This window comes from Adiantum capillus-veneris, chromosome 13, assembly GCF_014529385.1.
Source record: "Adiantum capillus-veneris isolate H3 chromosome 13, ASM1452938v2, whole genome shotgun sequence".
Taxonomy (NCBI): Eukaryota; Viridiplantae; Streptophyta; class Polypodiopsida; order Polypodiales; family Pteridaceae; genus Adiantum; species Adiantum capillus-veneris.
In genome coordinates, this window is record NC_140943.1 from 113,134,119 (window position 1) to 113,147,442 (window position 13,324).

The window sequence follows — 13,324 nt, forward strand, 5'->3', positions numbered from 1 at the left end:
ATCGAGTAATAGGTCGATTCAAGGGTAGGGCCTTGAGTCCCCATCACCTGCATGGTGCTCCTGAGGTGACACCATGGAGCCACTGCTACCACCATCCAACGCGATGCCCTACAAGAATTGGAACTAGAAGCAACTTTGACATCCGAGGTGTAAAACCCAAGAGAGCCCACAAGCACACAAACATGAACCCACATCCCATATTTGGACCGCCTTAGCAATTGGAGGCTCGAGCCAGCACCATGCAGAAAGCAGCCCCACAAGGCACATATGCAGTAGTATTGAACAAACTTTTGAAGACAAAGCAAGCTTTAACCCCCGTAGACACAGATTCAGGACATTGCCAAGCCCATCAACCCAAAAATAGAGGGAGTGAGAGAGGGATGGAGTCGATAGCAACACCGCCAATCGGAACCTCCAAACCCGGAGTGAAACCTTAGTGTAGGGGCCAATGCCCCAAAAATTGTGCCAACACTACCACAGACAAAGCCTAGAGCATCACCATTCTCCCCTATAACAGCCCTGTAAGGGTCCCTACCCATGAGACGTGCACAGAGCTAAGAAGAAGAAAGCCTAGACCCCCCTTGCCTCTCTGTAACTATTAAAACACTTCTTCAACATTCTCCAAAGAAAGTGTCAAACACATTTCTTAAGACCTCATTGGATTTCCTTTAATATTTCTCAACATTCTAATTTGTAAATAAATCCAAGTAAGTAGTACCAAGGTTTGCATTAGATGGATCTAAAGAGATCCCGATTATTGAGAGCAAGCAAAGGAAAAGGCAATCGTGAGAAATTTTGAGGAAAGGAATTTTGTATGTTTTGAAACATGATTTTTCTCGAACACCAGTTGGGGGTTTCGTGCAGACGTTATAGTAGCCCTCACAACGAAAAAGGGTGCGAATGCCATGTGGAGGAAAGGGAGAGAGAAAGCTAGACACATATTTGATGTGTCAAGAACACATATTTGAGAAATTTAGTACCGAGGACGATCCAGGAGAGAGTCTTATTTGAGGACAAAGAGAGATATTTCCTGCAGCCCTCACTGAAGATTGTCTCGTGAATAGCTTTTCGCCTTAGTGATTTTTGAAGGTATTGCCTGCTCAATGGAAGCTAGTCCTTGCCCTATAAGTGGATGTCGTGCTGCCCTCTGAGAGCTGCTACTTGCGATTGCTACTACTGGTACGAGTGAAGGGAACGGCATGTAGCCAAGCTTGGGGAACAAGGGTAGGAAAGGAGATGTAGCAGTCTACAGAGCTACCCATTCTTGGGAAGGGGGGGTGGGGGTTGCATACACGATGATAAGGGAGGGTAGAGCACTAATATAGTTGTGTGGATGCAGGAACACCATTTATGCATGCTTCAAAAACAGATAACAAGGGAGCAAATCTCAATAGATTTGCGCTAATAAAATCACTTTGGACCGCATAGGTCTTAAGAAATGTGTTTGTGACTTTCTTTTCATAAGGTAATCAAATCATATATCCATATATGGTAGCCGACTATACTTCATCCTTACGCTAAACCAGGATAAAATTATTATAAAATCTTAAAAGATCTTGGAACATTTAATGGCCTAATAACTTATGTGTAGCGGAAATTAGCATGAACATAGTGGACATTTCATTAGAATAGATTACTTATGAGAATTACAAGAGTGCTTGGGTGGAGAGAGCAACAAAAAGCATAACACCTAGTTAGATAGCATCAACGATACTTTCAAAAGAGAGAGAAATTAAGCTATTGACAACAGTTGAGGACCGGATTTGCAAGGAGCCGGTCCCCCCCTCCAAAAGGCTTTGTATTATGGTTTCTCCCATCAAGAGAGACATTGTACAATACAATTCTTTGTGTTCCTTCAAGACTAGCTAGTGCAATGAAGATGGAAGCTTCATGCACTAAGCAAAACACTTAACAAACACAACTTGAATTATCCCCGTTCTCAGACCCAAGACCTCACACACCTTCGAAGATGGTGAGAGCTAGCAGGGTATGAGAGTAGATTGAGAGGAAGAAGGAGTATCTTACGAGAAAGATGTACATCTCCTCACATAATCACTCATATTAGCATAGCTTAGCTTAGTAATTAGCTTGGTAGAGGAGATGGGCATGCATTGAAGCTTGGCTCTTGGTTGGATTTTCATCCACATGCCAAGAGAGTGTTGAGGTAGGCTTCTATCTCACAAGCTTGGAGTAGGTGATGAGTTCTCCATTAAAGCTTGGGAAGAGATAGTCTTCTCTTTCTTCACACATGAGATTGTGTGAGTGTGTGTGTGATAATGCCAAGCAAAAATCAGCCCCCCCTCTCTCTTGGGCGAGCCCCCTTGCTATTTGCTCTTCCTGCAGCCTCATTGGCCCTCCCCATGTCAAGCCAATTACAATTAAGCAGCATAAGTGATAGCCTTCTGACATGTGTCCCCCTTTCCCCTTTTGTGAGAGCTTGAGGTAATTAAATAATTAAACTAAACTCTCATTGGACCCCTTTGCCTCCTGGCCAATAGGAATCAGGCAAGCCATGGGGTTCCTGAATGCTCATTGGACCCTTTGGGAGACTGCCCAATAGTCTTCTAGGAGACTTAATTCTTATTGGTTTCTTTTATTAAATGTTTTTAAATTAATTAAACTAGATTTACTCTTTAATTCTCATTGGTCCACTTCAAGGATCATCCAATAGGAATTGGGCACATCTTGTGGGCATCTGGGCTAGGGAGCTAACATGTGTCCCTAATTCCCTTTGTGTAAAGGGGCTTGTGTGTGTGTGTGTGGCTTTCTCTCTCATCCCCTAGAAGAAGGGCTCGCCCCCTCCCATGTAGGGATGTGCATTGACTTTGGAGAGCACACAAAGCATCCAATTCCCCCTAAGCTTTAACCCTTTGGACACAAACTTTGAATTTTGGAACCTTAGCATTTTGGAAGTCTTAATGGGCTGAACCTTAGGGTCTTTTTAGCCCATTGTTGCACATGGCTCTTTTGCAGATGGCCCCCCCTTTGGATCCCTATTTTCCCTCCTTTGGATCCCTACTGTGGCCGGTCTGCTAGCTTAACCAATATTCTAGCTTTTTCTCCCGTGGCACTTCCCCACATTAAATGATCAGTTTAATATGAGAAAATCATTTAAGAGAATTAGATATTGATTATTATGACATTACCTCTCTCTTGAAATCATAGTCGTCCTCGACTATGGTGTAGAGAAGATAAAGCATATTCATGAGTCCTTTTCTTAGCGGGTAGAGGATCCCTATGTTACCCTACGACATCATTCCATAATGGATGACTAGTCCATTTGGCGCTTGAGAGCCTGAGGCTGCCGCAAGCATGTCTGCACATCAGTCCTATCAGTCTTCCGTTGTAGAGTGACAAGCTCTACTTGGTGTTTGGGAGACGTCGTCTCCACAAACTTGATCTAAGCATGCATACTACTTCATTTTTTTGCACAAATAAAAAAAAAGAGAGTCTTTTAAGACAAAAACTTTGTTCATTTTTTTTAAAAACATTTTGTACATTTGCTTACTCTTGGGAAGCATTGTAAGCATTGACAAGGTTTAGGTTATCCTTTAATTGTATGCCTTGCATCCATCTAGCATCTTCAAAAGGATAATTCTTAAACTTAATAAGATATTGTCGGATAGTCTTACCGCCTCTTAGTACCTCGTCTTCATGTCGGAGAATGGACTCGGGCTGCAGCACCTCCTCTTGGTCCTCGATCTCCGGTGGGTCTTCAATAGTTGGTTCTTGAGGTGGCTCTCCTTTGTAAGGCTTTAATAGGCTCACATGGAAAGCATTGTGTATGAGCCAATGATTGGGCAACTTGAGTTGATAGGCCATCTCATTGATTGGCCTAAGAATCTGAAAGGGACCATAGTACCTTTTTGCTAGTTTAGCATAGTACTTTTGGTGGCCCGTAGGATTCTTGCCCGTCGTGTGCATTAATCGAGCCTTTGGAAATTTTAACAAGACCCAATCGTTTTCTTTAAAGGCTTGGGCTCTTCTGTGCTTGTCAGCAACAGCCTTTTGCCTTTGCTATGAGATAGAGATAGCATCCTTAATCTTTTGAAAAGATTCTTGTAGGTCTCGGCTGTACTCATCTGCAGCGAAGATCTTCCCATGTACCTTAAGTAGCAAGGGACTTTTTGATCTTCCCTCAATTACCTCGAAAGGTGCTTTTCCCGTGGAAGTATGTACAGTGTTATTGTAAGCATACTCCACTAAGGGTAAGTACTTCTCCCATTGGGATCTTTGATCTACTTCTGTTACATAGGCTTTTAGTAGATCGAGAATTGTTAGGTTAGCTATTTCACTTTGGCCATCCGTTTGTGGATGATAGGCCGAAGAGAAGTTTAGCCTTGTACCTAAATTCTCAAAGAGACCTTTCCAGAAATTACTGGTCATTCTAGGATCTCTATCCGACACTATGGACATTGGCAAGCCATGGTACTTGAAAATTTGTGAAATGAAGAGGGTTGCCATTTGATGGGCTTTGATAGTCTTTTTGACAGGTATAAAATGAGCTTGTTTACTGAACCTGTCTACTATCGTCCATATTCCCGTATTCTCATGGATAGACTTAGGCAATCCAAAGATAAAATCCATGGATATGCTCTCCCATGGTGAATTAGGGATTGGCAAGGGTTGAAGCAATCCAAGTTGCTTCCCTCTATCAAATTTTGTCTTTTGGCATACCACACATTTGAAAACATACCCTTGTATGTTCACTTTCATGGTAGGCCAATAGAAATATGTTTCTATTCCCTTTAAGGTAGACTGAATGCCTCTATGCCCCGCATAAGGTGGAGCATGAGATTCATACATTACTTTCTCACGAAGTGAGTTAGTAACGCATAGTCTATTGCCATAGAGAAGATAACCATCTTGTAAAGTGAATGGTTCTTCTTTCTTCCCTAATGCCAGGGCTGAAATCACATCTCTAAAGTCGGGATCAATAGCGTACTCATCTATCATTGAAGATAGATCATTGTGAGTTGCTATGGAAACCGCATTCACTCTCAGCCGTCTTGAGAGTGCATCGGCTACTTGATTGTGCTTGCCAGCAATGTGACCAATATGAAAATGAAATTGCGAAAGGAAATTTGCCCACCTCATTTGTTTGTCGAAGAGCTTGGTCTGCGTCATGAAGTACTTAAGACTTTGGTGATCCGTTCGCAGAATGAAAGGAGTCCCCAATAAATAGTGCTTCCATGAGTCTAAGGCATGTAGAACTGCAAGGAGTTCCTTTTCGTATATGCCTAGAGCTTGCTCAACAGGGTCGAGCCTTCGACTCTCATAGCCTATGGCGTGCCCTTCTTGGAGAAAAAGGGGGTTTCTAATCACCGAGCAAGAAAAACCGAGCAAAGATAAATCCAAGCAAATTGATACAAGAGATCAATAATGGTGAAAGAAAAAAAATTATGCCATGCACATTACTTTCACTACCACAAATCTGACACTTCTTCGATACAAAATGAGACTTTAGAACCATTATAAAAATTGAATACTCAAGACACAAGCAAGCAATCTCTTCATACTCGAAACATATATAATTCAATTCCATGTGGCATACGTAGTAGCCTCCTCTCAAAAATAGCCCACCAAAAATTTGGCACCTAGATTTTGCAATAAAGTCAACACACAACCTTGTAAGACTACAATGCTATCCGAGAACCTCCTAAAGCATGAAACAACTCCACTTTTGTAAGCAAGCAAAAAAAAGTGCCTAAAGCAAGTGAGAACAAGTGTACTCTCTCTCTCTCTCTCTCTCTCTCTCTCTCTCTCTCTCTCTCTCTCTCTCTCAGCTTCGTAGTGCAGCACCCTTGAGCAACCCTCCCTTTTCTCTTGCCACTTTGACACTAAAATGGTGGAGGAAATGAGAGCAATAAGTTGTGGATGCACCCGCTTCAACTACATTGATGACATATGTAGTGGCAATGATGAAGTGATGTGCCCAATGCATGCATACCCAACTGCCTCATGGCCATCTCCATGTTAAGATCTGCTAAGAACACAAGAGAAGGGCCCATTCTATGAGGCTCATGTGAAACAAATAGATGTTTAGTTGTTCAAAATTCTTAGTTGTGACAAAAGCTGAGTTCTAACATCTTCTTTACTCAAACAGATTTACAGACAACGACATTCTTTAAAGGAAGCTTGCAAGTGGAAATTGGGGCTTGTCTGGATAGACAAGACCATGAAAGGGGAAAAATCAACCAAGGAAGCATAGAAGGTTGTCAGCTCTTTTCAAAATGGTTGCATCACATTGAGAGCGTTCCGTTGGAGTTAATACTTGTGAAGAAAACTGGATTTCTATGCTTGAGAGAAAAATTGATAGAGTCATTGTTATAGTGAAAAATCTAAGTAAAACGGAGAACCATTTCATAGAATTTAGTAGGTGCTTGTAAAAGCAAGTTAAATTGATTGAGAGGTTAACATGTGTAGCTATCATGGATCTTATGAATGGATTTGTGAACATAGGTGCTGACATGCATGAGGTCTTAGACAATATTTTAAGGGAGGAGTCCAAGATAAAAGCAAAGTGGCAAGGTATTTTGACAAGAGGTAGTTGTGGAAAGCTCTCGTTTACTAGCTACCAAAAGTTCTCATCTCGCTTAAGTTCCCTGGCAACGTCTTGTGCAACATTGGATTCTAAGCTACCTCTTAATTCTTTGAGACCTTATAATTGCAAATTTAAGGATAAAATAAATCTTGAAGAGGTGCCTTGCAGGGACCTCCAAAAGGCTACTTGATCTGATCATTTTGCTTCTAGAGCCACTTTTCATGAGCATAATTTCTTGCCTAGTGAGTCTATCGTGATCATTAAACAAAATCAATACGACCCAGAGCCAATTGCAAGTTCTTTCGCAAAGAAAAGGCCCAAGTCTCAAGTGCATTTGCTTGCAAGATGCAGAGGTAAAGTCATGAAGCAGCAATTTCTTAAAAGATCCTATATTGTGCGTGCTCTCACTAGTGAAAACATCCAACGTCATAAGATATCCAGGCGTGTCTCACTCACATAATGGCAATTTAAAGCTTTTGAAGCCTGCTAGGATCCTTTGCACCAGCACGTAAACAAAAGCAAAGACCATAACATGAGCATAGTTGTTTCTTCTATACACTGACGTCTGTGGCTGCAATCCAATGCCCCAGTCCCTTCAATCGTGAAAAAAAAGGCCCTCCCATTGCTTGCCATCACATTGCATGTGTCGTTGTACTGTCATCCGCTGTAAATACCTCAACATCATGCCGCCTCGCCATCGTTTTCCCAAGAGGCACACAATTGAATTATATGCATGTGGCGCCGCTTTCCTTTCCTGTGGCACTACATGCTACAATAGATCCCTAGTTTGCTTGACGTTTTTTAAAGGAAAAAATACCAAAATACCCTGAGTCTAATTTGTGGAAATTTCCAAAATATCCCTCAAATTTCAAAATTTCCCGATATACCCTTTGTGTTGGATTGTTCAAGATTTTCTACTCTTTATTTCTTTTTAGCAATTGAGATTTGTTTTAATGGAGTGCTTAGCATGTAATTTATCACAAATTACCTCGTTAAAAAAGGTTGTTATGTCTAAAAACAACAAAGCAATTTATCTCCAAGGCCTACATGACCAACTCAAATTCTAGTTTTAGCATCTTGTATTCATAGAAAATCAATTTATCTTTGGAAAATTTTAATCTAGCAACCAGGGGTATTTTGGGAATTTTGGAAAATTTGAAGGAAATTTTGGGAATTTATGACAAAATATTGGGGATGTTTTGGGAATTCTTGAAATTTGAGGGGTAATTTGGAAAATTTCACAAATTAGAGGGGTATTTTGGTAATATTCTTCTTTTTTAAAAAGGATTGACCCTATCTGTGTGACCCTACCCTCTCTGCAACCGATTTTGAAAAAAGTGATGACCTACTGCAACCATTCCGCGCCGGCAACAGACCAGGGAGGGGAAGGGTCATGAGGGTAGGGTGATTTTTTAGTTTGGTGGATGAGGGTGAGGCATTTAAAAGCAATTATCCAGCTCTTGGTTTTGTTCTTGGTTTTGTTCAATCTTGGAGGCGCGGAATGGTTGCAGCAACAGACCAGGGAGGGGAAGGGTCATGAGGGTAGGGTGATTTTTTAGTTTGGTGGATGAGGGTGAGGCATTTAAAAGCAATTATCCAGCTCTTGGTTTTGTTCAATCTATGCATGAGCAGGCTTACGCAGTGCGAGACGCGCATGCGGGAGCCGGAACTAGTTTCACAAGCTCCTTGATTGGATTGCTTGGAGGCTTCTTTGCGTGGCTTGTTGCGCATATCACACACATCTGCAATGCTGCAATGGGGCGATCCGAGTGCAAGCGCAGTACGCGAGCGATGGTGAAGCGCTCCTTCAAAAACCCAGAAATGCGACGAACTCTCACTTTCAGCACACAAAAAAACGTTCTACTTTGGTCTTCATGGCGGCGGCACCAGTGCTCGTGAAATTCATGCCGCGAGAGAGAGAGAGAGAGAGAGAGAGAGAGAGAGAGAGAGAGAGAGGAGAGAACCAGCTGATCATGGTATTGCGGCCTGGCTTCTTCTCTGTGCGCGTCTTGCAAGATGCATGGACCTGGAGACACCACTGCTTTTTATCTGCAGTGGTCTTGATTCGCCTTATGTGGTAAGCCTTCTTGGCTATTGTACTCATTGATCAAGCAAAAGAGGGAAGAGAGTATGAATTGATGCCACCAGAGACAGCAACTACGCTGTCAAGAGAGATTTGCGAATGAGTCTATTGCAGCGCTGAAAGCCGAGAGGAGAGGGCTCGAAAGGCAGAGTGTGCACCACTCCATCTACTGTCCTGGACGATTCCGTCTCCTGTATCCAAAACTGTGAGTCCACGATGGGCGCCATATTCAAACCTGTTTGATAGCACCCTTCCTCGTTGTTATCATGCAAATGCACACAAATGATACTTCGCTTCGCTCTCAGTCTTTATCTTGGCTGGATTCTTTCATTCTATTGATACATACTCATGGCAAAAGATTAAGGCTTCTGGTGTATGAATGCATGCAAAATCGGAGCTTGCAGGAGGCCTTGTTTGAAAAAGGCTACCCTAAGCGTCTGGATTGGAAGAAGAGGTTCAAGATAGTAGGGGACACAGCCAGAGCTTTGGAATTTCTGCATGTGGGATGCAACCCTCCCATTATACACAGAGATGTCAAGCCCAGCAAGATCCTCCTAAACCGAAATTTCTCTGCCCACGTTGCTGACTTTGGGCTTGCCACATGCATCAGGTCATAGAGTCGCTTCCCTTGAGAGTCGAGCCGACCTGCTGCGTTGTAAATCGTGAACCTGCAGGAACTGTTCCGCGCCGGCGCGGACTGGTTTCGACAGGTATCACAATGCCACCAGAATTGCCAGCTCTGGGCCTGCGCCTTCCTTTGCAGCTGCTTCGTCGCCAAGGTGGCCATCAGTCCAACCGTGGACGTGGTCCAGACAGAGGGTTTCGCTCGCTTGCGTTAACTACAGGAGGCTAGGGCTGGATGAGTTTGAGGATGAAGAGCAAGTGTATGGCTTGTATTCACATCGCTTGCATAATAAACAGCATGCAGGGAGAGGCCGAGGCAGAGGCAGCATAAAGCTAGGCAAGCAATACTCTTCTTTCAAATAAAAGATGTCGTAGGTCAAAGAAGGTGTATGTGTCAGAGGGGGAGCAAGAGACAGAGAGGAAAGGATGCTCGAAGCAAGGCAGCAAGCAGAGGGAGAGGAAGGTTGTGTCAGAGACGGAGGAGTAGGCTATGTGGGGCAGTGTGGGACTCAAACCCTTCCAATTTCATTTGATTAAATCGCAACACGCATCAAGAACTGAAACATGTGTGGAAGTGTGGGGCTCAAACCCTTCCAGTTTTATTTGATTAAAGAGCTTCAACACTTCCTTCGAATCTCCAATTTGTGCACATCCTGAGATGATGGCAGACCATGAAACAAAATCCCTCTTCCTCATTTTCCTGAATATGATCATTGCACTTTCTAGATCACCAGATCGTCCATACAAGGTGATAAGAACATTCCCAACAACAATGTCTTGCTCAAACCCTTCTTCAATCATCTTCATATGGACACTTTGGCCTTCTTGCAGGGCTCCAAAACAAGCACAAGCATTGAATGCACAGATGTACATTACCTTGTTGTGTACCACAAGCTGATTACTCATCTGAACAAAATTTCTAGTGCTTCTTCTGGCCTATTGTTCTCGGTGAGCTTGGTAATAACTGCACCTTAAGACACAACGTTTCTCTTAGGCATAGTGGCAAATATATATCTCGCATTTGTCAAGCTACCACAACTTCCATACACTGTGATAGAGGCAGATGCCACTATGGTGTCTGCTTCAAATCCTCTCAATACAAGTGAGTGATGAATATCTTGGGTAGTGCATGCCTCAAGAATGCTTATGAATGTAATCATATTCGGGGCAAATCCTGCACTTTCCATTCTATGGAAGAGCATCATAGCCTCTGCATAGAAGCCTTGTTGTGTAGTAGAAAATATAATGGCGGTCCATGACACAACATTTCTTTTGGACATAGACTCAAAAACATCGATCGTATCTTTGAAATGCCCATTGAGAGCAATATAAGCATGAATAAGAATGTTGTGTGAGTGCACATTCGGTGTTTGGATGACATTGAACGTGGCTTGAGCATCTGCAATGCTGCCACAAAAACCATACATTTGATGTACATCAACTTCTCTTGAGAGTCGAGCCCCTTCCCCTCCCTCTGGCACGTGGCCCTTGCTGCTCTTAGCATTGACATTGGCACGCAGCCTGTCCGCCGAATGGGGAAAAGTGTAAATGCCATAAAAACTACTAGAATCCAAAACACCTAGAAGGAAATGGAGTTGAGAACTACTACTCGGATAGAAGCAAGATCCATGTCAATGTGCCAAATTTTTTTGAAAGAACAATATTTGAATCGATGTATTCAATTATAAAAATTGCAAAGGTAGGGCAAGGGATGGATTGCAAAAACAAAGGGTCCATTGTCATACGCACATGAGTCAAAGCTACTTTCAAGATACAATTGAAGATCATGTTTTTTTGAAACCAGTCTTAATGTTAATAAGACAAGTGACTTGTTGTACATGCTACAACGATGCATCAACCTAAGGCACTGACAAAAAGTAGCCAAATTTTTGCGGTGAGAATAATGAGGGACATGCATAACATGATCATTACTAGTGAGCATATTGAAAAGGATGTGGAATGCTTGGTGCGTTAATGGAAGGAAGGAAATTAAACTTAAATTTCCTTTTATAATGATATAGTTCTTCATGATTATAAAGAATTTCTAAAGGGACTTGCTCGATAATTTTACTGCTCGAAAATACTCGCTCGCCAATTTGTATAACCCGGAGAAAAACAGCTCCAAGGCAATCACCACAAGCATCACATTGGACCTCAAATGGTTTTGAGAGATCTGGTAGTGTAAGCACAGGTTGAGATATAAGCTTTTCTTTAAGCTTTTCGAAAGCATTGTTCTCCTTAGCAGACCATGTTTACCTAACGCTTTTCTTTGTTAGGTCATGTAATGGTCCCGCAATTTGTGAGAACTTTTCTATGAAGCGTCTATAGTATGCACACATACCTATAAAGCTTCTTAGTTCATGAAGATTCCTTGGTTTAGGCCATCCTTTTATTACCTCTAACTTGGATGGATCCATTTGGATGCCATCTTGAGAGATAATGTGACCTAAATACTGAATCTCTTGCAAGAAAAATTCACTTTTCTTTCGATTAACATAAAGTTTATTCTCTCTTAAAACTTGAAATATTACCTGGAGATGTTGCTTGTGTTCCTCCAATGAATTAGAGTAGATGATAATATCATTAAAGAACACTACAGTGAAGGTTCGATGAGGCCTGAACAGCTTCTCCATCAAGCGGTTGAATGTGGCTGGTGCATTGGTCAGGCCAAAAGGCATGACAATGTATTCGTAAAGACCAAATGTAGTACGAAATGCGGTCTTTACAATGTCTTGATCAACTATCCTTATTTGATGATAGCCACTTTTTAGGTCAATCCTACTGAAGTGGGTCGATACTTGTAGCTTATCAAATAGGTCTTCTACCCGTGGAACGGGAAACCTATTCTTGATAGTGATCCTATTTAGTGCTCTATAGTCAACACACATACGATATGTGTCGTCTTTCTTTTGCACTAATAGCACAGGTGAGCAAAATGGAGATGAGCTAGGCCTAACCATGCCCTTCTCAACTAACTCATGCACTTGCCGCATAATCTCCTCTTGTTGAGCTTGAGAAACTCTATAAGGAGGTTTGTTAGGCGGTGAACTTCCTGGAAGAAGTTCAATTGCATGGTCATCATTACCTCGTTTAGGAGGTAGCTCACAAGGGATGTCGTCAATAAAAACATCATTAAACCCCTTGAGAAAATTGGACAACACTACAAGAGGTTGTGTGCTCTTGTGACGCTGTTAGCGACGGAAATACACTGGGTTTTTATAACCCCCGGCGTCGCTAATAGCGTCGCTATGAGAGCATCGCTATATGCGTCGCTATAAGCGTCGCTATATAGAGACACTCATAGCGACGCTCATAGCGACGTTTACACAGAAGTCTATAGCGACGCTCATAGCGACGCTACACAGCCATAAATAGCGACGCCCGAGAGAATTTTTTTTTGGTGACAAGGCATTGAATGCCCTGCCACCCATCAACCATATTGTACTTGATTCAATTTTTTAAAAAAGTGCAAGGGTAGATAATAGACCCAAAATAGTCACCCACAAGACGCATTGTTTGCAAAATTGACAAGCGTAAAATTGACAATTGTACACATCACAGGCAAAATGAATTGATTGACAAATGTAATAATGACAATTGTACAACATCATAGGCATAAAGAATTGATTGGCAAAATGAACTGCGGTGACAAATGTAATAATATACATGGTTCAAAAAGACGTATAAAATCCGTCTCATGATACATAAGCTATGAGAAACCCTAAACTAATGCTCTAAACTAACGTCGTCTAGTCAGACGTCTCATCGCGTCCAAGCGGCGTATCTGTCGGATTCTGCAAAAAAAGACAATAAGACAGCTTTCAGTAAGTATAAACATATAACGACATTTATAAAACAATACAAAAAATAGAAAAGAGTAAACCCTAATACTAACCATGCCGCCGCGAGAACTGAGAATGTTCATCAGGGCGTTTAAGCCCTTCCTGCCTGCGTACTCGCGCTCGTACGGTGTTGGATCACGTCCTATCATCGACCACTGTCAAAACATACAAAGAATTCATTATGTTAGAATTAAAAAACTCATAAACCCTAAACTATCGAACATAAAGAGA

At 42.1% G+C, this 13,324-nt stretch overlaps 1 pseudogene; it reads right to left on the bottom strand.

Annotated features, from left to right (window-relative positions):
* Positions 1–8,139: 8,139 nt before the first annotated feature.
* Positions 8,140–10,116, bottom strand: LOC147444674 (uncharacterized; annotated as a pseudogene).
* Positions 10,117–13,324: the final 3,208 nt, after the last annotated feature.